Source organism: Herpailurus yagouaroundi, unplaced genomic scaffold (genome assembly GCF_014898765.1).
Source record: "Herpailurus yagouaroundi ecotype Mexico unplaced genomic scaffold, PumYag 77, whole genome shotgun sequence".
Taxonomy (NCBI): Eukaryota; Metazoa; Chordata; class Mammalia; order Carnivora; family Felidae; genus Herpailurus; species Herpailurus yagouaroundi.
The window spans coordinates 39,017,767-39,042,192 of NW_024412388.1; the positions used below are offsets into that span (position 1 = coordinate 39,017,767).

Here is a 24,426-nt window from a genome sequence, read left to right on the forward strand (position 1 = left end):
ATGTGTGCCACATTGGGCCTAAGTCTTAAGACAGTGGGCTTTATCTCTCTATCTTTTTTTTCCTCTTTCTACTAGCTGGAACCTGAGGGGGCCTGAATTTGACTCTGCAGATGATAGCAATGCCCTAGATGAAGGTGAATTAGGGCACTGGAAGGAACATCAGTTGCTAAATAACTGTGGGAAGTAGAGCTGGATGCCAACCTAGACTGTTCAATTCAGAACCAATTTGTGAAAGATGAATAAACATCCATTCTTTAAGTCACTGTACTACTGTTATGTTTCTTTGTTACAACAGCCTGTGTTTCCCATTACTAAGATATAGGGACACACACTTGAAAATATAGTTGCAGAAGAGAAGGCTCGGGAACACACAGCTGCTTAAAGATCTTTCCATAGCCCTTCTGAAGCAGACAGGGGCAGATAATCCCCACATAGCTCCAGAGGCAGAACCAAGATAGATACAAGACTGGGATCTAGAGACTGAGTTCACTTCCATAGAAAGAGGAGTTTCCTTTCAGGATTGTTCTATCATAGAAAGGGATATCTTTAAAGGAAATGAGTTTCCCATCAGTTCAGGTATGTGAGCAAGGACTGGATGAATTACTGATGAAAATGCCATAGCCAGAGCTCAAGCTCTGTTGTGAGGTTGAACTAGATGACCTTTAAGGTTTCGTCCATCCCTGACAGTCTAGACTACATAGGAAAACAAATCTCATCCAATTAAGGGCCTCAGAAAAGCAAGCAATGACTCACTGATACAGAAGCTGGCTGTGCCTGGAGTTCAATTGCCCTAATAATCATCATCATCACAGAAGTTCTATTGGCTTTTTCCCCCTTTGATTAAAGTCTTCAGAAATACCTTCAGGCTCCCTTCCAAACAAATGGCCCATTACAGAAACTCAATTTTAATCTGATCTCTCCTTCAGTAATTACATTCTTGGTCTGGGGAACAGGACATTCACTTAATGAAGGGGATGCAGCTCAAAGGGTAAGCACTGCAAACGTCCAGAAGTGAAAAGAATGCACTTGGCATGACGTGCCTCCATCAAAGCACATTAGAAAAATGCTGTGCAGTGTGGAAAAAGCTCTGGCTTGAAAGGCAGGAAGCCTGAGTCCTTTTCTGCCCTTGACCCTGACTCACTTTCTCTTTCTCACTAGGTCTCTGCACCCCATCCTATCCCCACTGAATCCATACCCCACAAAGCAGCCTGAAAGACTACCAAAAAACTAACCATGATCAAGATTCCATGCTTTGAATCTTTCCCAGAACCCCCACTGTTTTGGGATAAACTCTAACATGATCTACAAGACCCTAAACCCCCTTGATCTGGACCCTGCATGTCTCTTTTCAGCATCAGCAGGGCCCATTGTTTTTGAGCCATGCTTGGCTTCTTTCAGTTCCTAGTCTCTCTCTTTCCTCGGTTTGTACATAGTATTATTCTCTGCCAGGAACACTTCTCTGCCTTCCTGTTTCTTTGGTTAACTTCTCACCCTTTGGATCTCAGCTTCTTTTCTATTTGATGTAAAAATTCCTTATGCAGCACTTACCATGTGCCAAATACTAAGTGCCTTATAAATATTAACTAATTTCATCCTCCTCAGAGCTCTAGAAGGTAGGTACTATTATTATCCCCATTTTACAGATTGGGACATTAAGACCCAGGAAAGTTACATAACTTACCCAAGGTTGCACACAGCTAGTAAGTGTCAGGATTTTAACCCATGCAGTCTGGCTGGAGTTATTAACCACTATACTATGTTGAAGTATCACTTCCTCAAAGAGACTTCCCTGACCAGGTGATCTCTCCTCTGTATATAATCTGTTGTCACACATGTGACTCCATTGTGATTAAGTATGTTATGCCATTTTCCCTGCTAGACTGAGATTCCCAGGGAGACAGGGATCCAGTCTTTCCTATTCATTATTGTACCTCCAGTCCCCAGCATACAGTAGAAACTCAGTAAATGGCTTTTTATTAAACTAATAAATATGTGAATAAGACTCAGTTTTCAAATGTGCAAAATGAGGAATTTGATCTTGATCTACATTTTTTTTTCTATCGCTTTGAATAAGAAAAAGTCCTGAATTCAGGTGCTGGCTTTGTGCATACTGTCAGAGTGTAAGTCATTTAAACTATTTGAAACTTTAGCTCTCCCCTCTGCAAAAGAATTGAATTGGATTAGATGGCTTTAAAGACTCTTTTAGCTCTAAAATGTTTCAGCTGTTTTTAACCAATGCATATTTGGGAGAGATTATGGAAAATTTTGGTTATATGTGCCTAGTATAATGTTGCCTATTTCTGGCTTGGCATAAAATACTTACTGTGTATACCACTAAGAACAGAAAACAACTTCAAAGCTTGGAAGCACAATTAGTTTTTCAGCTGGTGTGAAATGCAGGGAATTTAGGAGTAACAGAAGGCAGGCATAGTGAAGTGAAAAGAACACAAGCCTGAGAGGCAAAAGCTCAGAGTTGTGTGCTCTGTTGGGTGCACTGTCCCACACCAACTCTATCATCTAGAACAAGTCAGTTGATTGATAAGTTCAGATTCTAAATTGGACTAAGTGTATTCTTTATGGATTTTGCTTTCTCTTTCAAGTATTATGCTTCACTTTCAGGAGCTAGCAAATCTGCTTTCTTCAAGGAAGCTTTAGTGGCCTTCAGTTCTTAGTCCTTTATATTCTCCTCCCTTTTCCCATCCACACTTGCAGAGTCCCAAGAGCAGCCAAAGTGTTAGAAGTTACAATGTGAACAATCAAACACGGCAGCTCAAAGTGGCTATTACAAACTTGAAATTCTCACTTGACAAGTAGTTATTTAGTCCTCCTTATAGGTCAGATTCCATGGAAGAACTCAGGCAAGCCCCCTATTTTGTTCTTTTGTTCTCACCTATAAAATGGGAACATCTGAATACAACCACAGAAAGTTATGAATACTCAGGGATTGGGCAGGATGATTCTAACCTTCTATTTAATTTGGTTCTTTGGTAGAAAAGTTTTCTCAGCATCCATCTTTGAGGTAAGCTGTGCTTCCCATCATGGTAGGTGGCAGCACAATCTATCCAGGCTCCCAAACCAGAGACCAGTTCTTGATCCCAAGCCTAATCCCCTTTCCATGCCCACTGGTTACCAACCCCTGTCAATTCTAACTCCTGAATATCTCATTTATTTATTTATTTATTTATTTATTTATTTATTTATTTATAAAATGTTTATTTATTTTGAGAGAGAGAGAGAAAGAGAGAGAGAGAGAGAGAATGAATCCCACACAAGTTATTCACTGCCAGAGCAGAGTCTGATGCGGGGCTTGACTTCACGAACTATGAGATCATGACCTGAGCCGAAATCAAGAGTTGGACGCTTAACCAACTGAGCCACCCAGGCACTCCCTGAATATCTTTTTTAAATAACTCAACTATCATTGTTGTGGTAATTTCCTCATCTCTAGCCAAAATCATGGTAACCAGTCTCCTCATTCATCTTCCCATACTGGTCTCTCCTACCAGACATAAATTCTTAAATTTAAGTTTGACCAAATCATTCCCTCACTTAAATGTCATCAATGATTCTCCATTTCCCTCAGGATAAATCCAAACTTCTGGTGTTTTGTGTGTAAGAACCTCCACCACAGACCTGGGTTGGAAGTTTGGCTCTATCACTATGCTTCCATTGAAACCTGGGGCAAATAATGTAGCCTCTTTAATTCTCTGTTGCTTCATCTATAAAATGGGATAATCACCTCTACCTTATAGGGTTAACGTAAAGATTACACTAGTATATAGTCTGGAATGCAGCTGAGGCATAATTGATGGCATTTCTTCTTATTAACAAGGAACTCAAATCTTATGTAGAACAGAGCAAGGGAAAGGCAGATACAGTGACGATCAGGAAAAGTAGATGTGTAAACAGCAGTAGCCATAAACACTGATTGAGAAGTAAGAAGAACCTTCTATGAGAAGGTAGTATCTGGTCTAGGTCTTGAATGACCACCTGGAGTGATTACATTGGGCAGAGTTTTTTGGCTTACTTTGATAGTTGGTTTTCTCTGTCCCTTTCTGGGGCTGTGCTCGCTGAAAGTTGAAATAATTAACATGGAGTTTCTGTTCTCCAGGCTATGGTGATACACTTGTTCTACCCATAAAACTAAGGGCTTATTTTCCAATATAATTGATCCCTTAACCTTCAAAGACTCAAACATTCTCTCAACCTTCAAAACAATGGAAAATTAAAAGAACGATTTCTCTTTACCTTCTAAATCTTGGCAACCTAAGATAGGACACTGAATGAGAGAACATTAAGGTCTCATTGGTTTCAATTCTCAACAATGTAATATGTAATTTTTCTCATTGGAATTTCAAGAACTCTTATTATTTAATCTGTTATTTATTCTGTTAAAGTACAGTCTTCCTTAAGAGCAAAGGGATTAATGGTTTCAAATTCCAGCACGTTGACCTTTATTCTACATTAAAATGCTTATTTGAAACCACTCTGCCAGGGTTCCCATAAGCCATTTGGTATTGAACATTGAAGGAAATATAAAGTTTAACTCCCACTCCAGCCAGAAAGCAGGATTTTAGAAATAAAAATAGGCTTTTGTATTGTGCATACATAGGTGCATGGAAGATGCTTTGAATTTGTGCACAGACCAGGTGAGCAAAGGCTTGGTTGGATTAGGACCTGCCTCCTGTGTTCAGCCTTGGCCCAGGTCCAGCATGGACTAAAGCAAGGTCACTTCCTGCTTACTTCTCTATCATAAAAACACATATTTTGTCCTACAGCATGGAAGGAGGGGAATAAAAAACCACAAAGAATGTATAAATCAATGAATCATTAAAAATAAATTTGAAGATTTGATATGGGGAGAACAAGAAAAAGAAAAGAAGAGAATGCATATTTATTGACTACCTACTATGCATTAAGTGCTTGCTCTACTAGGAGCTTTTTATGTGGTTTTATCTGCAAACAACTCTTTGGCTCAGGTAGAACTCCCTTTCTCTCTCTCTCTCTCTCTCCCTGAACTCTAACAGCACCGTGCCAATGACTCTTCCACAGCATGGCCCTTCTCATCTGTTATCATAGTTACTCATCTGTGAGTCTTGCCTCCCACACTAGACTGGAGGCTTTTTTTTTTTAAAAGCAGATACAATTGATGTCTTAACCATTTCTCTTTCTCCTGAGAGCCAGGATCATATTAAGTGCCTAGTACTATCATTAAATTCTCTTGGAATAATCACTGGGAGTCACCTCAGTCCTGTCTGTTCAAAATCTGCCCATCAGTCCCATTAGTAATACAGTCCAAACAAGATTCATCGCCTGGTTACCTACAAAGCTCTGGGAGCCAGATGTGGGCAGACATCCATCTCCCTCACTTCCCCCTGGGACTTTGTCTTTTCACTGCATTTGATGAAATTCCAAAGTGTCTGAATAGTCTAATGAGTCCCTTTTGCCATCGTTTAAATTGTGTGCTAATTGGCACCAACTCAAGAGACTAACATCTCATTTCCACAGTGTCTCAGGGGCTGGTCCTCCATTCAATCTACCACCCTCACTCAGCATGACATCCATACCTTTATGTGGGACCTCCATATGAAAGGTAGCTTTCTTGGCATAACTCTTACGTCCTGTGTCTGGGATTTATTTTCTACTCTCAATATAAGTTGAACCAAATCCAAGTGGAAGGAGGCTCCTAGTGTTGGGCACATGGAGTTCCAAGAAATGCAATAGAAAATGGTAAGAGACAAAGTCCTGACTGAGGGTGTTTTGTGGCAGTACAGGTATAATGGGCATATGAGAGAGGGATGACGTACTGGAGAGCACCAGACTGAGTGGACTGAATGAAATGAAATAACATAAAAAGTATCTTTCAGAAAGCTGGCCCTGAGAAAGTATTCAATGAATGAATCATAATAGTCCCTAATGTATCATCCCACACACTTATAGGAAACATCTCACCTATCTCAGACCCAGACTGGATACTGGGGGTATAGTGATGAATTAGATCTAGCCCTTGCCCACAATTAGTTCACAGTCTAGTAGGGAGGAAGTGTGGCAAGGATGGCACTGGGTATAAGGTGCTTGATTACAGGCAAGCACAAAGCACCAAGAGACACAAAGAGAAAGTAGGGCTTAACTCTGCCTGAACAGTCAGCAAAGGTTTCAAGTGATGGGGATATTTGATCTGGACCTTTAAGTGTGAGTAGGAATTCTTAGAGTAGTTTACCTGAGAAAAGGGGAGGGGCACCCTTGTACAAAAGCTTGCAGTATACAAATGAAGTTTACATTTTCCTTTAAGCTCAATGAGCATTTTGAGATAGATGCAAGATAGCATGCCAGTTGGGACAGAGGAAAACAAGATTGTAAAGAGTTCGGGGCAAGGTTTTTGATACGCACTGCTTTTCACTCTGTTGTCTCAACAAACTATTATGGGATTATTGGGAGACATGGAAACGGGCATGAGCAGAGCCAAGACTTGAACCCAGGTCAAGACATGGGGAGACAGACAGGGAAAGAAAGGGGGGAGAATACAGACCAGAAGGCACACATATGAGAAGATTGTGCTATGAGGCAGAAAATAAGCATCTGCTAAGAGTCTCCTATGCACTATGCACTGTGATAGGTATTTCACATAAGAGTATATAGTTCTTGTAAAATTGGAAGAGAAATATGGAGCATTCCAATTTACTCATAATGGATAATCCAAACCACATAGCTCTAGAAAACAGGCCTATTCCCAGAGGGCTAAACTATCCCACAAAACTACTGTGTGTGTTGGTGCCACTGAGGAAGGGCTGGGTTGCCATAAGCAGAAAGTATTCCTGACATGAGTCCCAAATTCCACTATTCATTCTATCTGCTCTTTCAGTTGAAGCATTTGTCCCTAGTTCCAGTGCAACCCTGTTGAGTGAAGGATCCAGGAGCCCCTTTGTCTGAGTTGGAGAAAATGACTGTAACAGCACAGAAAACAAAACAGATGAATATTTGAAGATGAAATGCTTGTGGTGATATGACTTGCTTGTGGTAGCTTGGGGGTGTCCGAGAAACCTCCAAAGAATGACCCTGCAGCAAGCTCAGTCTCTTCTTTACTCATCATGGGTTCATTACAGTGCACTTAGCAACGCTGAGCAATGTCCAGGAATTCTAATGAGAAGCTTGTTTCAGCAGAGGCAGAAGCTTCACTAAAAGGGCACTGAGAGTCTTGGTGATCCAGAAAATAATGGCAAAACAGACACGCTTTGAGGAGCCCTTTATTTTACAAAGCTGAAAGGGAGGCAGCTTCACAACACCAAGGCAACCCTTTAATTTAAAAGGTTATATATAGGCTCCATTTCTACCACAGAAAATGCTTTCCTGAGTTTCCTCACTTCACCGCCCATTCCATATACTTTGCCTACCCCTACCTCTTCTGTATTCCATGTGCTGCTCCCCAACTCCAAGCCCTCTTTAATATTCTTGCCCCTTCTAGCTACTCAGCCATACCCAAATTACTTATATTGGGAGGCAGTGCAGAGCACGAGACTGGGAGCTAGGGCAATCAGACCAGTCATTGTTCTGAGCCTCAGTTTCCCAATTTAGAAAAATACGGCTGCTAGGTCCCTTACAACTCAAAAAGCTGATTATTCTGTCACCCTTTGAGATCTAATGTAAACCCTACATTCTCCAGCAAGCCATCTCTGATTATCTTGTCAACTCTCATCTTGTCTTCTCTATATTGTCCTTATTGTTGGGCCTACAGATTTAGACAATATTAAAGATGTTAAAAGTCTTGTCTCAAATATAATAAAAGATAGCTGGAGGAAGTAGTCTTCCTTACTCTGTGCCACCCCATCTTTCCTCCCCTCCTCCTGTGCCCAGCTGGGGCTGAATTGAGATAAATAAGCATTTTAAAAATGGAGGGGGAGGGAATCCCACCAACTAAGGATGCTCTCTTTCTGGGGGACTGACTTAAATGGCTTCCTGAACTCTAGATTAGCAGTTTTCTGAGCAGACTGGTGGAGAGAGCATTGCAAGCAAAAGGAAAAGGGTGAAGTACAAGATAAATGCTTTGGATCAAGAGTTAGTGCATATAATGTGATGGGTAAGAGTATAGGCTTTGGAACCAAAAGTTCTTTGGCTTCCAATCCTAGCTTTGCCACTTAAATAGCTTCAATCTCTTGTGCCTCGGTTTCCCTTTTTATAAACTGTTGGGGCTAGTAATAGTACTGACCTCACAGAGGGTTAGCAGTAAAAGAGTTAGTATATATAAAATAATTGGAACAGTGCCTGAGACATTATAAATATCCAAAAAGGTAAGCCATTATTATATCTGGATCATGAAGTCAGAGGTCAAGAATTAAGGAAATTGAAGCTGAGTGCACTGGCAGGGGCACAGTCATGAAGGACTTTGCATAATCTGTAAAGGCATTTAGTTTTTATCCACCACTATAAATGCAGAATTAAGAATTGAATGGAAAACTGAAGATCAGATTTGGGTCTAGAAGATCCCTCTAAGGCTTGTGGAAATAGATTGGAGAGAGGTGAGAGTGGAAGCAGAGACAAATGTTACAATGTGAAAATAATCCATGAGGGATATTTGCCAGCTTGGAACAAAGCTTCACATTTTCTCTCAGTGCTAGATGCCTTCAAGTGTTATCTCCAAACCTGCCCTACGCCGAATATGGAAGGTGGGCCAGGTTCTCACAGAGTGACCACGGTACACCTTCTCTTCCAGCAACCTATCCTGTGTGCCCCCCATAGGTCGGGCCAGCCTCATCACATTTTTTATTTCTGCATGCTAGTCATTAACAAAATGCCTGTTCCTCAATGCCTTCTCAAGCTCTAGCTGCCCTGCCAGGCGACATGCAGCCCCATCTTACAGGGAGCCTCCCTGATTGCTCTGTCGTCCTTTCTTGGAGCTACTAAATCATAACGACTAATGCTTCAGGTAGCCCCCAGATTTATCCCTCAAGTCAGGGCACTTTTGAGAGTGAAGACGAATAGTATTAATAATTACGTAGAGTTGACAGACAAACAGTGAGATAGGCATGGTCACTGTACCCAGTGGTGTGGAGACAGTCGTTCTGTTTCTTGTATTTCCCTTCCACAGCACAGTACTCTCCAGTTTACAAAAAACTTCCCCCTCATTATGTCATTGATCTTAACAGGAGTGTGAGAACTAGGAGGGCAGGAAATATTTCTTTCACCAAAGTGCTTTCCTCAGGTCATCCAATTAGCCATTGGCTAGGGAAGGACAGAACCTTTAGCCCCACTCTGTCGCCTGCTTTAGCCTTTCACTATTTGGGGATTTTATGGGAATTGATTTCATTCATCCCTTCAGGTTGGCAGTGAAAGAAAGGATTGCAGCACAGATCCCCCAGTCCCCAATCTTTCCCCTATCTAAAGCTGGGGTAATGGAAGTAGATTAAGAAAGTTAAATTGAGTAGCTAATAAAGAAACTATCAGACTGTGGCAAACAGCAATTAATAAATACAATCAACATTCAAGAGATCATTATGAATAGTTATCAGATGGTAGGATTTCAGGTGATTTTTAATTTTTTCCTTATCGTTTTCTGTGTTACCATGTAGTAGTTACATAATTTTATCAGATGCTATTTTCATTTATCTTTTCTTTATAAAGAAAGAAACAACTGAGAGTTCACAGTGAAAGGTCCAATCTCAGTGGAAAAACAAAACAAAACAAAACAAAGCATAGGCTTTTGAGCTAGACCTGACTTGCTATCTTGACTTTACTCTATGACCTTGAGCAAGTCACATATGCCTCTGAACCTCCGTTTCCTAATTGGTAGAATAGAAAGACCTCACAGGACTGTTGTGAAGATTGCATAGATTCAACAAGCGAAAACCCCAGGTAAGGGCCTGGCTTGTGGCAGGCTCTCAATAAATGTTCATTCTCTTCACGGGGATGTTATTGATGTAGCCTCCCAAGGCTTCTGACAAGCCTTGCCACCTCCTCTGCTCACAGTTCTGGAGCCATCAGGGGATGCTGGTGACAGCTGCACCCCTCAGCATGAGGGTGGGGTTGTCCAGAGACTCTGGGTGCCTAACGTGGGGAGGCAGGCAGTCCTGTCAGAATCGCTGGGGGTTAGTCATCCTGTCTTCAGGGTTTCTGACAGGATGTTTTGATAAAATAAATCTATTTTAAGTGACTGTAATGAAATACTAACCAGTTTCTGAAGGGCTTTTAAGATGTTTTTAAGAAGTTTCAGATCAAAGGCCCTGGGAAGGCTGACTTCGTGCATTAAATATTTAGTACTGATTCAGTCACTTGAGAGCTCAGGCATTTTGACATTGCAAGAGGGAGAAAGCACATTCCAGCGGGGGCCATATTCACATTAAAGACACAGGTGATGGACTCAGCACCAAGGGGCCTATCTTCTGACTCCTATTGGCTGAAAGGTTGGAGGAGGTGACCTCGAAGGCTGCCCACCTAAGGATTTGGGATCTGATAGAATTATTCATGTTTTATAGGGATTGGGCAAGCAGGACCCTCAGTAAGCCCTGGCAGCAGGGATCTGCCTCCCCAGCTGCTACCACCAGTCTCAGTGCCGGTCACTCTGCCAAGTGCCTGATGCCTGCAACGTGCTTTGCAGTCCAGCTGGGAAACACTGTCCTCAAACCCACACGTGGCTCACAGAGTCCTGGCAGATGAGGCTCAGTGCAAAGAAGACACTTGCAGAAAGCCATACTGCAAGTTAGTGGCATATCTGGGGCTGGTGTCAAGAACTCCCGTGTGACAGTTCCAAGGTCTTTCCGATATATGACACTGGCTAGTCAACAACAAATAGCCACATGCAGCTGGACGTAAGAGAAAGAGAAAGAAGCCTAGAACGGAGTATAAAGTTGTGGTTCTTGATCTGTACCAGGTCATAGCCACCTTTGGAAATCTGGTGGAAATTACAAACCCTCTTCCAGAAAAATGCACACATGTCCACGAAAATATCACATTTAGCATCTAGCGTTGGCAGAATTCAAGCATCCCTTTAAACCCACCCTTGAACCTCAGGCTGCAAAACCTCCGTTTAGGGTCATAGTAGATCCAGTCAGCCCAGAGCTTATAACTTTGAGTTTCTTGGATGACTTTTAGAAGAGTGGTATGACACAGTGGGAACATCACTTGGCCTTGGACAAGCCTGAGTTATATCAGTGGTCAGCAGCTATGTAGTATTAGAAATTAGTATTTCTTGGAACCTCAGTTTCCTTTTTTTTTTTTTTAATGTTTATTTTTTGAGAGAGAGAGAGAGAGGGGGGCAGTGTGTGAGTGGGGGAGGGGCAGAGAGAGAGGCAGACACAGAATCTGAAGCAGGCTCCAGGCTCTGAGCTGTCAGCACAGAGCCTGACATGGGGCTTGAACTCACAAACCGTGAGATCACGACCCAAGCCGAAGTCGGATGTTTAACCGACTGAGCCACCCAGGCGCCCCTCAGTTTCCTATTTTTAACACAGGATAACATTACGTCATGGAGCATTGGGAGTTTAAGTGGAATAATGCAGGAAAATCACTTAGAGCCCCTGGCTTACATCAGTCTTTCATGGGATGTGAAGTCCCTACCCATCTTTAACCTACCTTTATCTGCCTCCAGAAAAACCCTAATGGATCTCTCCTGCATCCAGTCATCCACTCTGGCCATCTACCAAACAACTAAACTTTAGACTCCAGGAGGGCGGAGACCATATCTATTTTGCTCACAACTACTGCCTCTGAGTATAGTGACTGGCATGATAGGTGCTTAATATCATATGGGGTGAATAAATTTAAAGAACAAATGGACGGACCAGATAGATACACAGCAACTTCTAGAGAAGAAGTGGGACAGCAAACAGAAATTGTCCTGGGGAAACCGCAAATAATGTTTTTAGTCACCACAGGCCACAGATGTTTAAGGGTCTCCCAAAAGTAAGGATTGAGGAACTGAGGATTCTGAGAAGACAATGTAGAGGAAGCTTTACTCATTCTTTCACTCTCCTCCACCAATATCATGTACCTTGTTTTTTCCCACATGGCAAGCTGAGGAGCAAACCAGGTAAGTAGAAAACCTAGGATGAAGTTACCAGGTAGGACAGTAGGAAGAAGCAAATCTATTAGCTCCTGACTCAGCTGCAACTCTGATTCTGCAGGCAATGACTGCACTCTCCACCTGGAAGATTAGCTGTGCTCAGTTTCTGGACCAGCCCTGACAAGGCAGGGGATACAGAAACAGCTTTAACTTTTCCTCCATGTGGGATCTTGCTGCTATAGGCTAGAACACACTCCTGAGGTGTGCCCCAGATCCCTACACACCAATGGAGTCAGAGCTGGCCACATGCCTTTCTTGGAATGCAAGGTCAGTTTCCACCTAAAACTGGCAAGCCCCACCTCAGACTCTTATCCTCTCTTCTCCAGGAGACTGGAGCATGCTTCTAGGATCAAGATAGTGGTGATGGACTAAGGAGAGCACAAGCAATGGGTCATCATCCACTTAACTTCAGATACCAGCTACTTGCTTAGAAGTTCTTCCTGGCATGACTGAACCCCTTTAGAAATACCCACGAGTTTGCCAAACACCTGGCTACTGAGTTTCCTGGCTGAACTTAATACGTTCCTCAGGATCCCCTTCTTCCCCATTGCGGTGGCTCTACAATTCACCAGCTCAAAGAAGCCAGAAACCTAGGTGTAGTGCTTGCTTCCTCTCTCTCCCTCACCTATAACGTTCAATTTAGTCACAGGTTCTGTGATTTTAACTCCTAGATAGTTCTGGGATATATCAGCTTCTCTTCATCTTTTTTACTTTTGTCTTACTTGTTATAAAACTCCCTAATAATGCTCTCTGCCTTCTGATCCATCCTCCACACAGCAGCCCAAGTGCACTTAATTTTACGTAAGTCTGACCTATCACTTTCTTGCTTAAAATCCTACATTGACAATCCCACCACAACCATAAAGAAAACAAAATAAAGCCCTAGACTCTTCCTTCCATTCTAGTCTCTCTCTGTGTCTCCTAGGCCTCTTCACTGTGTTCCTTCAAAACTACCAATGACTGCTTCACTGGCTCCATGGCAGGAGAATAAAAAAATATGAGTTGTCCCAGGTTGGAATCCGGGTTGGCTGCTATTGGAGGTAGTGAACTCCACATGCCTTAAGGGGTGCCTATAGATTCTGGATTGTCACTCCCTGGATATTGTAGAAAAGCTCTGCTCTTGGATCAAAGAGTAGTTCATATGCCACATGAGGGCAAATTCTGTCCTGAAGTGACTTCTAGGTGTTTCAGAATAGCACATACCTTGGAGACAATAACATGTCATCCTTCTTACCCCCACTACCCTGCTACATTTGTGTGAGGAAGTCCCACTGCAAGGAAAGCTACTTGTCCTGTGAGACCAGCCTGACCCACAGTCAGCACAAGTGGGAAGCTGTGCTGACATTTTTCTCTCTGGTCAATGTAATCAGTGTAGACATTCCAAGTGAATAATTTAGGCCTCCTAAAAATGAACCAACTATAGCCAACATTGTCAAATGTGGTTGTCTACCTTGATCAAAGTAACCAGGTACACACCAAATCTCACTCCCTTCTCCTGTAGACATAGCTTTTTAGGCATTCCTTACTAAGTGTTGAGAAAGAGACAAGGTCTTAAAGATAATAAAAACAAACACTTTGCATTTGTGTACTTCTTTAGAAATGCAATATGCTGTTAAATTACAGTTACCAACTGAGAAACGAATCCATGCCAGGCAATATGGAAACTGCTTTATAAACCTCATCTTTAAATAACAGGCTTTTGAGACAAATTGCTTAGGTTTAGATGCCAAGTCCTTACTTTACCACTTACTAGTTGTGTGATTTTAAGCAAGTTAATTAGTCTCTCTGTACTTCAGTTTCCTAATCTGTAAAATGGACAGAGTAACAGGTCTCAAAAGGTATTGCGAGGGTTATACAAGATATTTACATACCAAGACCTTAGGTTGCACTGCACATGGCACATAAAAGTGCTCAATAAATGTTAGCTTTGGTTTACACTACTCCTGACAAATACCTTGACAACTAAGGGTTATTATTCCCAATGTTCAGATGAAGAAATGGGCAGAGTAATGTGAAATAATTTGCTTAATTTGATAATGAATTAGTGGTGAAGCTGAAATACACACACTGATCTGACTCCAAAACCTCTACATTTTCTTTTCCATTTGAGAGAATAGCATACTTATTGTTACTACTGTGACTATTGTTATCACCATCACCATCATTAATACCACTGATAATAATGTCCTCACATAGGCATAGCACTTCTGGACTTCAAAGCAAATATAGATACATTTACACAAAATTACCCACCATCAAGCCTATAAGTGACTTCATGGAACCTTAGCTACACTCTCCAACCCAGGACATCTCTGTGGCACCCTTGACATGTGATCATCTGTGCAGGTTGGACCTCAAGAGTTCTGAGGGGAAATATCCAGAAAGGATTGTTCCTGGGTAGAGCAAGGCTGGACAGGGCAGAGTCCCAATTATATGGGAGACCCCAGTATTGAGGAAGATCTCAGAGATGGAAACACATCTGACATTCTTCTTGAACACATTTAAGCTCACAGACTGCCGAGGAAGTTTCCTGGAGGAGGAGGCCTTCCTAGACCTGAGGAAGGATGGTCCTGAAGGAAGGGCAGCCAGATGAGCTTCACCCACTCAGAGATAAGTGCGGAGGAAGAAGAGCCTAAAGCAAAAACTAACACCAAAGAAAAACCACCAAAGAAATCTGGAGAGCTGTTTCATCTTTGCTTGTACCTTCATCTGCTACCTTCTTCCCCAACTCTGTGCCTACAGGTGTAATAGAAAACCTTGAAATAGAAAAGGACATATGGCTTTTTTTTTTGTGGGGCAAAGATGTGGAGAAGCTTGAAGGACTGAATCAGCATCCCCAAGTAGGCTAAAGGCAGGAAGCCCAGGAAAACAGGGTAGGAACATAATCACGGAGGAGATGGAGGCTGGCTGGGCCATGAGGCAAGCCATGAAAGAGGCAAAATAGAGTCCTAAGGGGCAACTTTGTCCTGAGAAATAACCCCAGAGACTTGAGGATAAAGCCCCCTTCACTGCCATGTGAGCACTTCCATGATCCTATTAGGTCCTCACAGTAACAGTGTTCAGCAAAAGGATCTATGCAGAAGAAGAGCATACGTTTTGAAGTCAGACAGACCTGGGTACAAATCCTGGTGCTACCACTTACTAGCTATGTGAGCTCAGGCGAGTAAGTTAACCTGAGCCCTGGTTTTTTCATAGGTAAGGTAATAATAACAGCAACCTATTGTTATTCCTGAAGATGAAATGATTACATGAGATAAAAACAGAGCATGACACATGGTGTATGGGGAGAAAATGGTAAATAATAACATGACTGAAAGGGTTCCTCTTTGATGAAACACAAAGAACATGAAATTCCCAATCAGGAAACCTATGTCATACTCCTAGAGACTACGGATTTCTTCACTTCCTAGACCTCAGCTTCCTTAGCTGGACAAGGCAGGTGTTAGAAGACAAATCTTTCAAGGTCTTTTTAGGTCTAAACTTTCATGACTTCAGCTGCTTATAGTACAGACATCATGAACAGGAGAAAGAGATGGAAACTCCCAGCTATCTGTCTCTCCCCTGCCCCCGCCCCCCAACTCCTGTAAAATGGCAGCTCAGACAAACAATATCAAGACTGGGTAATATTCTGCTGACCTAGTTACACAAAGTTAGGAAACTTTTAAATATGTATGAATATTATTGAATGGAAAAGATGAGGCTGATTCAAGTAGCTGCAGTGCATATTAATATCTTATTATTAGTCACATTAATGTAGGTAATATCCTGGAAGCTGCCTTTCCTATGAAATACAATTTGGAGAAAGAATACCTCTATTCTCTTCTCAGGAAATAATTGTCTTTTAATGCCAAACTATGGTAAATAAGCCAGAGAAATCAAATGATATTGGAGGATGAAGTTAAATAATTTAGGAAAACGGAGTACAACATTTACTAAATTAATCCAGTAGAGAAAAAACATGATGGGATTTTTATGCTCCCTTTTTGGAAAGAGATCTCTTTAGGAAGGCAAACAAGGAATTTGAACATTTTCCAGTTTTTCCTTTTAAGAGATATATGAGCTAATATACGTATTCAACAAAAATTTCTTAAGAACTTACTGTGAACCCAGCAACTGTACAGCCACAAGAAGAATACAATCCATGTCATAGCAGGCATCAGTACTTTACTTTTTATGGAATTTGTGTGAACTTGAATGTTTACCTGGGAGTGGAAATGCTGGGCCTTAGGGTAATTCTATGCTTAACATTTTGAGGAACTGCCAAATGTTTTCCAGAGCAGCTACGCCATTTTATATTCCCACCAGCAATGCATAAGGGTTTCAGTTTCTCGATATCCTCCCCAACACTTGCTATTTTTTTCTTTTTTAAGTTTATTTATTTTGAGAGAGAGCGAGCACTTGTGTGCAAGTAGGGAAGGGGCAGAGAGAGAGAGGGAGAATTCCAAGCAGCATGAAGCCCCAAATGCAGGGTTTGATCTCACTGTGAGATCATGACCTGAGCTAAAAGCAAGAGTTGGACACTTAACCAACTGACCCACCCCGGCGTCTCTCTTCAACACTTGTTATTGTCCTTCTTTTATTATCCAGAGGTTGGGATGTGATACCTCACTGTGGTTTTCATTTGCATTTCCCTGATGGTTAATGATCATCATCAAAAAATGAGTATCATTTTTTTTATATTGAGTATCCTTTTATGTGCATATTGGCTACTTGTATATCTTCTTTGGAGAAATGTTTTAGATCCAGTGCCCATTCCTAAATTGTGGGATTTTTTTTTTGTCATTTTACTGAGTTGTAGGTGCTCTTTCTATGTTCTTGATACAAGTTTATTTTCAGATACATGATTTGAAAATATTTTCTACCATTCTGTAGCTTGTCTTTCTGTTTTCTTGATGGTATCATTTGCAGTATAAAAGTTTTTAATTTTGACAAAGTCCAATTTGTCTTTTGCTGCTGGTGCTTTTGGTGTCATATCAAAGGAACCATTGCCTAACTCAAAATCACAAAGATACACTCCTATGTTTTCTCCTCCTCCTCCTCCTCCTCCTCCTCCTTCTTCTTTTACAGAGAGAGAGACTGAGAGAGAGTGTGCATGGGGGATACGGACATAGGGAGAAGGAGAGAGAGAATCTTAAGCAGGCTCCGTGCCCAGCATGGAGCCCAATGTGGGGCTCAATCTCACAACTGTGAGATTGTTAACTGAGCTGAAATCAAGAGTTGGATGCTTAACTGACTGAACCACCCAGGTGCCCCACTCCTATGTTTTCTTCTAAGAAATTTAGTGTTAGCTTTTAAAGATAAATCCACATTTAAAGAATTTTTTTTCCCAATGAAAAACAGAATAAGGAAGCAAGAAAAGGAGCAACCAGAGGTCAGCAGTATTAGAGGAAAAGAAATGGCGGCAGCAGCCTCTCTGGGAGAATGGTGAAACACAGGGACCACCTGACCTACTTTGTCCCTCCCTCCCTCATGTCTGGTAACAATTCTACAGAGACTAGCAGAGCCCTGAGAGTTTGCTGCAACCTTAGCAATGTTGCTGGCTAAAAGATTCTCTGGGAAGTTCAACAGCTTACTCTGGAAAGCAGCATAGGTTCTAGCCAGGGGCCACTAGTCAAATCCCCCCTGTATTTTCCAGTTCCAACTGCCATGGTGTGGGGTGACTTATAAATAACCCTCTCCTTTCCAGGCCCTGTGCTTTGTCCCTCCCATGGCTTGTGAACATGTCCCATCATATTATTCCCAAGCCATTGCTGGTTAGCACAGTCACTAAAAATGACACCAAGTGAACTTGAAGGTAAGATTGCACAGTCTAAGTCAGTTCTGAGGCTAAAATCATATTGCAAATTGCTTTAAAATTCTACCTTTTTTGAGACCTTGTTTAAGCCAAATATATACAAGGTCAAAAGTTCTAGCCAGTGATATGTTTTTTTTTGTTTTTTTTGCTTTGTTTTATTTTTTTTTTAACACTGAAACAGTCTCCTTGAATGCTAATAATAGGATTCTAGGAAAACATCCAGTTCATTTTTCAAGTCTTCCTATAGCAGGACATTTTGTTAGAAAATGGATAATAATGATTTGCAAGTGATTCTATTTTCTTTTCCCAAGAACCTTGAAAAAGTCAGCCCCCATGCCTGCCTTTCTCCCTTTCCAACCACTATCTTTGTGATACTTCTCCTTTTTAGGAATGGCCATGAGATAATGTTAGAACTAGTTGATAGATGAGTTTTATTCCTCCTTCCACCCCTTTTTCCTTTTTGTATATGTGAGGTAATATTTGAGGACTATTAAGTCCTATCTCGGGGGGTCTTAATGGGTGAAAGGAGCTCAAATATTACTCACCTATACAGATCTTTCTGATTCACCAACATGACTTAGGAGCCTTTTCCATGTTCCTGTAGTTCCTTTCCTACACCCCACCAATAACCTATACCTTGGTTTCTTCTAAACAGATATTACCACTTATGAGTAGTATACTATTGAAAAAGTTACTTAACCTCTATATTCCTCAGTTTCCTCATCTGCAAAATTGGGATAATAGTAGTATCTGCTTCCTAAGATTGTTAAAGGTGATTAAATGATAATGAAGTAGATAGAATAGTATGTGGCATGGAGTAAGTACTCTAAATGTTAGTTGTTCTCATTTTTTAAAAATTAAGTTTATTTATTTTGAGAGAGAGAGGGAGAAAGAGATAGCAGGGGAGGGGCAGAGAGAGAAGGAGAGAGAGAGAATCCCGAGCAGGCTCTGCACTGTCAGCACAGAGTCTGACATGGGGCTTGAACTCACAAACTGAGAGATCATGACCTGAGCTGAAATCAAGAGTCAGATGCTTAACCAGCTGAGCCACCCAGGAACCCCTATTCTCATTTTTTTTAAGTGACAAATTGTATACTTTAGGGAGCTTAGGGTCTGTTAAGGGAAATCAGTACTGCAAATGCATTCTATCCAAATATTTACAAACAATTCAGAAGGTATTTTCACATCTGTTATCTAATATCTACTAGAAGCATCTTGTCATTACAATAACCTAAAGCTAAATCACAGTGCCTAGTTTTTAGATGAGGCTTAAAGAGGTTATTTGAAATGTCAAAAATATAAGTGGTAGAGCCAAAATAAAAATCCTAATATGGCTCTAGGCCTGATGATCTTCATAGTTAAATTACAACCGAATAGGAGGTTTCTCTGGATATATATATTGAAGAGGGGGCACTAATCTGTGAGAAAAGAGAGGTTAAGTAATTGACCTAAGGTTACACAGTTAATGAGTGGCAGGGTCAGGGTTCTAAACTACGTAGCTCACCCTATTGACTTAGGCATCTAATTTTATTCCCACTGCCTTGTAAGTACTTAGTTAATATTTGCAGAAAGACTAGACAAAAAAGCAACCTTTGCAGACAGATCTGGGAGTGAGAGGCAGTGAACTTCAGTGGACAATCTAGGTGTCAGAAACTGGGCTTCCAGCTAGTGCTGTTCAACTAACTCACTGGGTGACTCAGGAAAGTAACCTCCCTCTCTGGGGAAGAGAGGAGAAAAAAAGAAATAAAAAGTTTTCAAACACTGTTAACAGCTGAATCCTTTTTTCAAACTAAGTCTATGAGGAAGGCCAGTGAAGAGGGCCCGGCATGCATGGTGTATGTGGCAGGGAGGATGAGAGAGGCCTGAACCCTGATTTCATAGAAGTCCCTCTTTCTCCTTGCTCCTCAGTAGCATCTCAAGTACTGCTGAGAGCCTAGATCCCTAATTAGGGATACAGGTAACATGGGTTTAAACCCTAGAACTAGAAGAACCTAAGGTTCTTTTTGGCTTTGAAATTCTGTGAGTCACATAAAATAAATGATCTTGTATCCTAATGTTATATACCTTCTGATTTAACAAAGTGAAAATGTGGCTTCAGAGGAAGTGACAAAGTATGACCACACCAAAAGATACCAAGAAAGAATTTTCGCTGTAATAGCATGCTTCTCCACCTGCCTCCAGTCCTATACGTACCCTAAATACAAAAATATTCCTTAAACATATGAACAGAGGAAACTAGATGAAGAATGAGTAATCAAAAGAGTGACAAGGGTTTTAAAGAGGAAACAGTATATTATAGACTCATGTAGCAGAGGATCTCAAACTAGTCTGGGGAACAGTATATTAGGGAAGCATTCCAGGAAGGAGTGGTGTTCAAATTGGATCCTGAAAGCAGAATAGGAAGTAGCAAGGCTCTTTCCATTGAGAAAGAACATTCCAGGTAGATGGGCCAGTGTGTATACAAGTTAGTGGAAAAAATCCATGGCTGACAGAAAGAACTATAGGGAGGCCAATGTGGGTATAGCAGAGAGCAAAATGACAGGGAAATGAGACAGGCTGAAAAAGCAGGCAGAGGCTAGATTATGCAGGATCTTACAGATTAAGTTAAGAATTTGTTATTTTATCTTAAACTGCTGAGAGGCCGGGGTGTTCAGTGGGTCATTTTCATGGATACTGAAATTATTCAATATGGTGGTAGCAGGGTAGTGGAAAAGACAAGTATGGACCAAAGCTCTCCATGACTGAGGGAACTGTCCAAGAAGTCAGCAGATGACAGCAATAAAGAATGGCAGTGGGTTATATAGGCTTAAAACATGTCTTTTTATAAAAGAGAAGGGAAAGAATGGCCTAGAAATAGCAATCTATTAGCACAAAGGATGCCATCTGCCAAGCTAGCTAAGTAGCGTTCAGTGAAGAGTCTACTGTCTCTTTGGTCAGGTAGGGACCGCAGGACCAGTGAGGCAGTGAGGGGAGCATAAAGTTAGGAGGAAGGCTGGGACTTTCTGGAAGCCACTGTAACACTGACATAGCTAGGTGAGCAGAGTTGAGAGAGAGCCTGGAAGCCTGTTTACCTCACATCTTGTACCCCCTGGCTTAAGAAGTTGTTGTAATTCCCTGAGAGATGCTGATAGTTTGAACTAAGGCACTGGCAGCAGAGATAAGAAAGAGATAGATTCTAAAAATACTGAGTTATAGCTTTGATCATACTTGGTGACAGATAGTATGCAAGGAGTCGAATAAAAAGGAGTTAAACAGGACAGTTTACTGGCATGGGCGACTGAAGTGATGGTGATACAATCATTGAACTAGGAAACCCGTATTTGGGGCAGGTGTAGAGTAGTCTGGGTCAATCTTTGCAGCATGAATAAATCAGACATGTGTCTCCTTGTTCTAGCAGTGGAGAAGCAAGGGTCATAATTCCCAGCACCTCCTCTCCAGGCCCTCATTCACCCAGGGCTGAGGCTTGGAATGGATGAGCCACCTGCAGCAGTCAGGTCAGTTGGAAAGTCCCTCACCAGATGCTGGGAGGATATATCTGCCTCCAATTAATTGGAGACTCTTTTTGAAGGGAATAGCAAAAACTATGCCAAGAGAGTGGTGCTTGTGAAGTGGCCTGCTGGAAGGGAGCCAAAACTACTAAGCTTGTTTAATTTAGAATGTCTGATCAGGACAAGGTTTGGTGCAGATGGGGGTCCATAGAACTCTCCTGAGAGGTGGGTAAGGGAATGATAATTGAGATTACTAACTTCCAACAATTACTCAATTTAAAACCCAGCCAAAAAGATGTAATTATTTTTCATACATTTGTTTGGTCATGTTGCCAGCTGCAACTCCATGATGTTTTACTTCAAAGGGGAAGAAAGAACAAAGGGGAAGGAACAGAATGGAAGGGAGCTACATTATTTTGTAGTCACCATGCTGATAAGAACAGTGCTGCCTCTCTCTAGCTTCTTTTACGCGGTACTGTCTTCTGTCCCTGGGCTTTTCTGTCCACAGGGTGATTAGTTCCCTCTAGCAGGTTTCTGAGATTCTAGCTTTTCCTCACAAGTCTACATAAGGACTATTGTAGAAGCTGCCAGGCTCCATATTTTAAATTCTTCTAATCTCCTCATATTTGCCTGCCATGCTCCAAAACTAAATTGAATTTAATTGAGTTGACTTGGAGGCAGGTAAATTCTTGTTTGTTTAGATGACTTATGCTACTGGAGTTAGCAGCATAGTCAAACTCAGGGACTGATATCAAATTGATATAAAAAATGCCAGTCTAGGTATTCCAGAGAAGCCTCTGATAATATGCATGGATCTCTGTCCTCGGTCTCAGGGCTCATCCTGCTAAACACTTGTATACTTGACTTAAATTAATACTTAAAAAGTATATACTTTAAAAATTCTGAGTGAAGACACTAATATTACAGATAAGAGAATCCAATAATCAAAATAATCACAGCAAGCTAGAATAAAGGGCTAAAACCAATGGTAGGACAAGTATAAAGGGTCACTATACTTGTAAAATCTACTATAGGCTAATGTATCCTGGATTGGATCCTGTGACAGAAATTTGGTGGAAAAACTGATGAGATCTGAATATAGTTCTACAGTTTAGTTCATAGTAAAGTATCAGTGTTAATTTATTTGTTTTGACAAATGCTTCATGGTTGCATATGATTTTAACAGAGGAAACTGGGTGAAGGGTATGAGGGATCTCTCGATATTATCTAACTTTTTCCCCCATTTCCTTAAGAATAAATGATTATTTAAAAAGTGTGCCATACTGTATAGAAATCAACATTCTCTCCCATAATTCTGTGCATCTTGGACTACAGTCAAGATGTCACTGTTCCCTCCCTACATCTTCAAATTAACTTTCTCAGGTCACAACAATAAGTCTTCCCAAAGGGGACCTTCTGGAAAAATAAGCTATTTCCTCAACTTATATTTCCCTCTTTTTATAGCATGCACCAGCAATCTATCCAATAAACATATGTTGGGGAGTGAGGAGGGAATCCACTTCAAGCCCACAATTGTTAACAGTCATAACACTGGAGAAAAGCACAAGGGGATAGGTCAACATACTGGCAAAAAATCCTGTGGCAGCTTGGAAATAACTCTTCATTTCATTCATGGTGGAAACCCCACTGTCCAGTGCATAGGCATGGTCAAGGAAGGCCAGTGAGTTTCAGAGCCACAAAGAAATTATGTCACATAGGAGGTGAGAGATAAGACCAACAAAAAGTTCTAGAATGCCCTCTTCCTGATAGATGGTTACTGTGGAGTCACAAAGTCCACAGAACAATGACTTGTACAATAGATCTCTGAATGATACATGGAAGGGATATGTGATAAGGGTAGCAGCAGAATGAGCCATCATCTCTCGAGCTGTCTCCGTGATAACTTGGTTAAAGGAGGATGTAACTTCTTTCTGTACATTTTCAGGTCCTAACTCATCAACCTTTTCACACTTCTGGTCATGCTGTAAAACTTTACCATGGACCACAGTTCCAAGGACTCCTGAAAACAGTCTTGGAGTTAAGTCTATGAAAAACCCATGCTTCCTATCGATGCTCACAATGAACTAGGATAACAAAACAGTCCAGGAAGCTGACATACTTGCCACCTCAAAATATTTCATCTTATTCTTGGAGGAAAAGGCTGGTATCCCACCTGGATGAGCACTTTCACATACATGAGTGGCTGGGACATAATGGTGAGTCCAGGAGCACAGGAGCACTTTACTTGCTGTGTCAGCCATGATGGACCTGTGGACAGTCAACTTTTTTTTTTTATAAATCTAAAATTATTTAAAAATAAAAGATTTATTTTTTTTCAATATATGAAGTTTATTGTCAAATTGGTTTCCATACAACACCCAGTGCTCATCCCAAAAGGTGCCCTCCTCAATACCCATCACCCACCCTCCCCTCCCTCCCACCCCCCATCAACCCTCAGTTTGTTTTCAGTTTTTAAGAGTCTCTTATGCTTTGGCTCTCTTCCACTCTAACCTCTTTTTTTTTCCTTCCCCTCCCCCATGGGTTTCTGTTAAGTTTCTCAGGATCCACATAAGAGTGAAACCATATGGTATCTGTCTTTCTCTGTATGGCTTATTTCACTTAGCATCACACTCTCCAGTTCCATTCATGTTGCTACAAAGGGCCATATTTCATTCTTTCTCATTGCCACGTAGTACTCCATTGTGTATATACACCACAATTTCTTTATCCATTCATCAGTTGATGGACATTTAGGCTGTTTCCATAATTTGGCTATTGTTGAGAGTGCTGCTATAAACATTGGGGTACAAGTGCCCCTATGCATCAGTACTCCTGTATTCCTTGGGTAAATTCCTAGCAGTGCTATTGCTGGGTGATAGGGTAAAAGATTTATTTAAAACATATCAGAGGAATTAAAATAGGCTTATTCATGAACAACAACAAAAATCAACTACAGGGAGGCTTCACTGCTAAAAGAAGCTAACGTAAACTCTGGTTACATTTCTAGAGATTTAGCATCCACAGCAAAACAGGAAATAGTCCTATTCTGCTGTAGGAGGCTTATATTGCCTATAAAGTTTTATATTCAGTTC

The 24,426-nt window shown here is 41.3% G+C and overlaps 1 protein-coding gene and 1 pseudogene across 8 annotated transcripts in view; both read right to left on the reverse strand.

The window, feature by feature from the left end:
* AGBL4 (AGBL carboxypeptidase 4) overlaps positions 1 to 24,426 on the reverse strand; it is a 1,457,435-nt gene that overhangs the window by 484,965 nt on the left and 948,044 nt on the right. The window lies entirely within an intron of this gene.
* On the reverse strand, positions 22,405 to 23,595 carry LOC121027093 (mitochondrial carrier homolog 2-like; annotated as a pseudogene).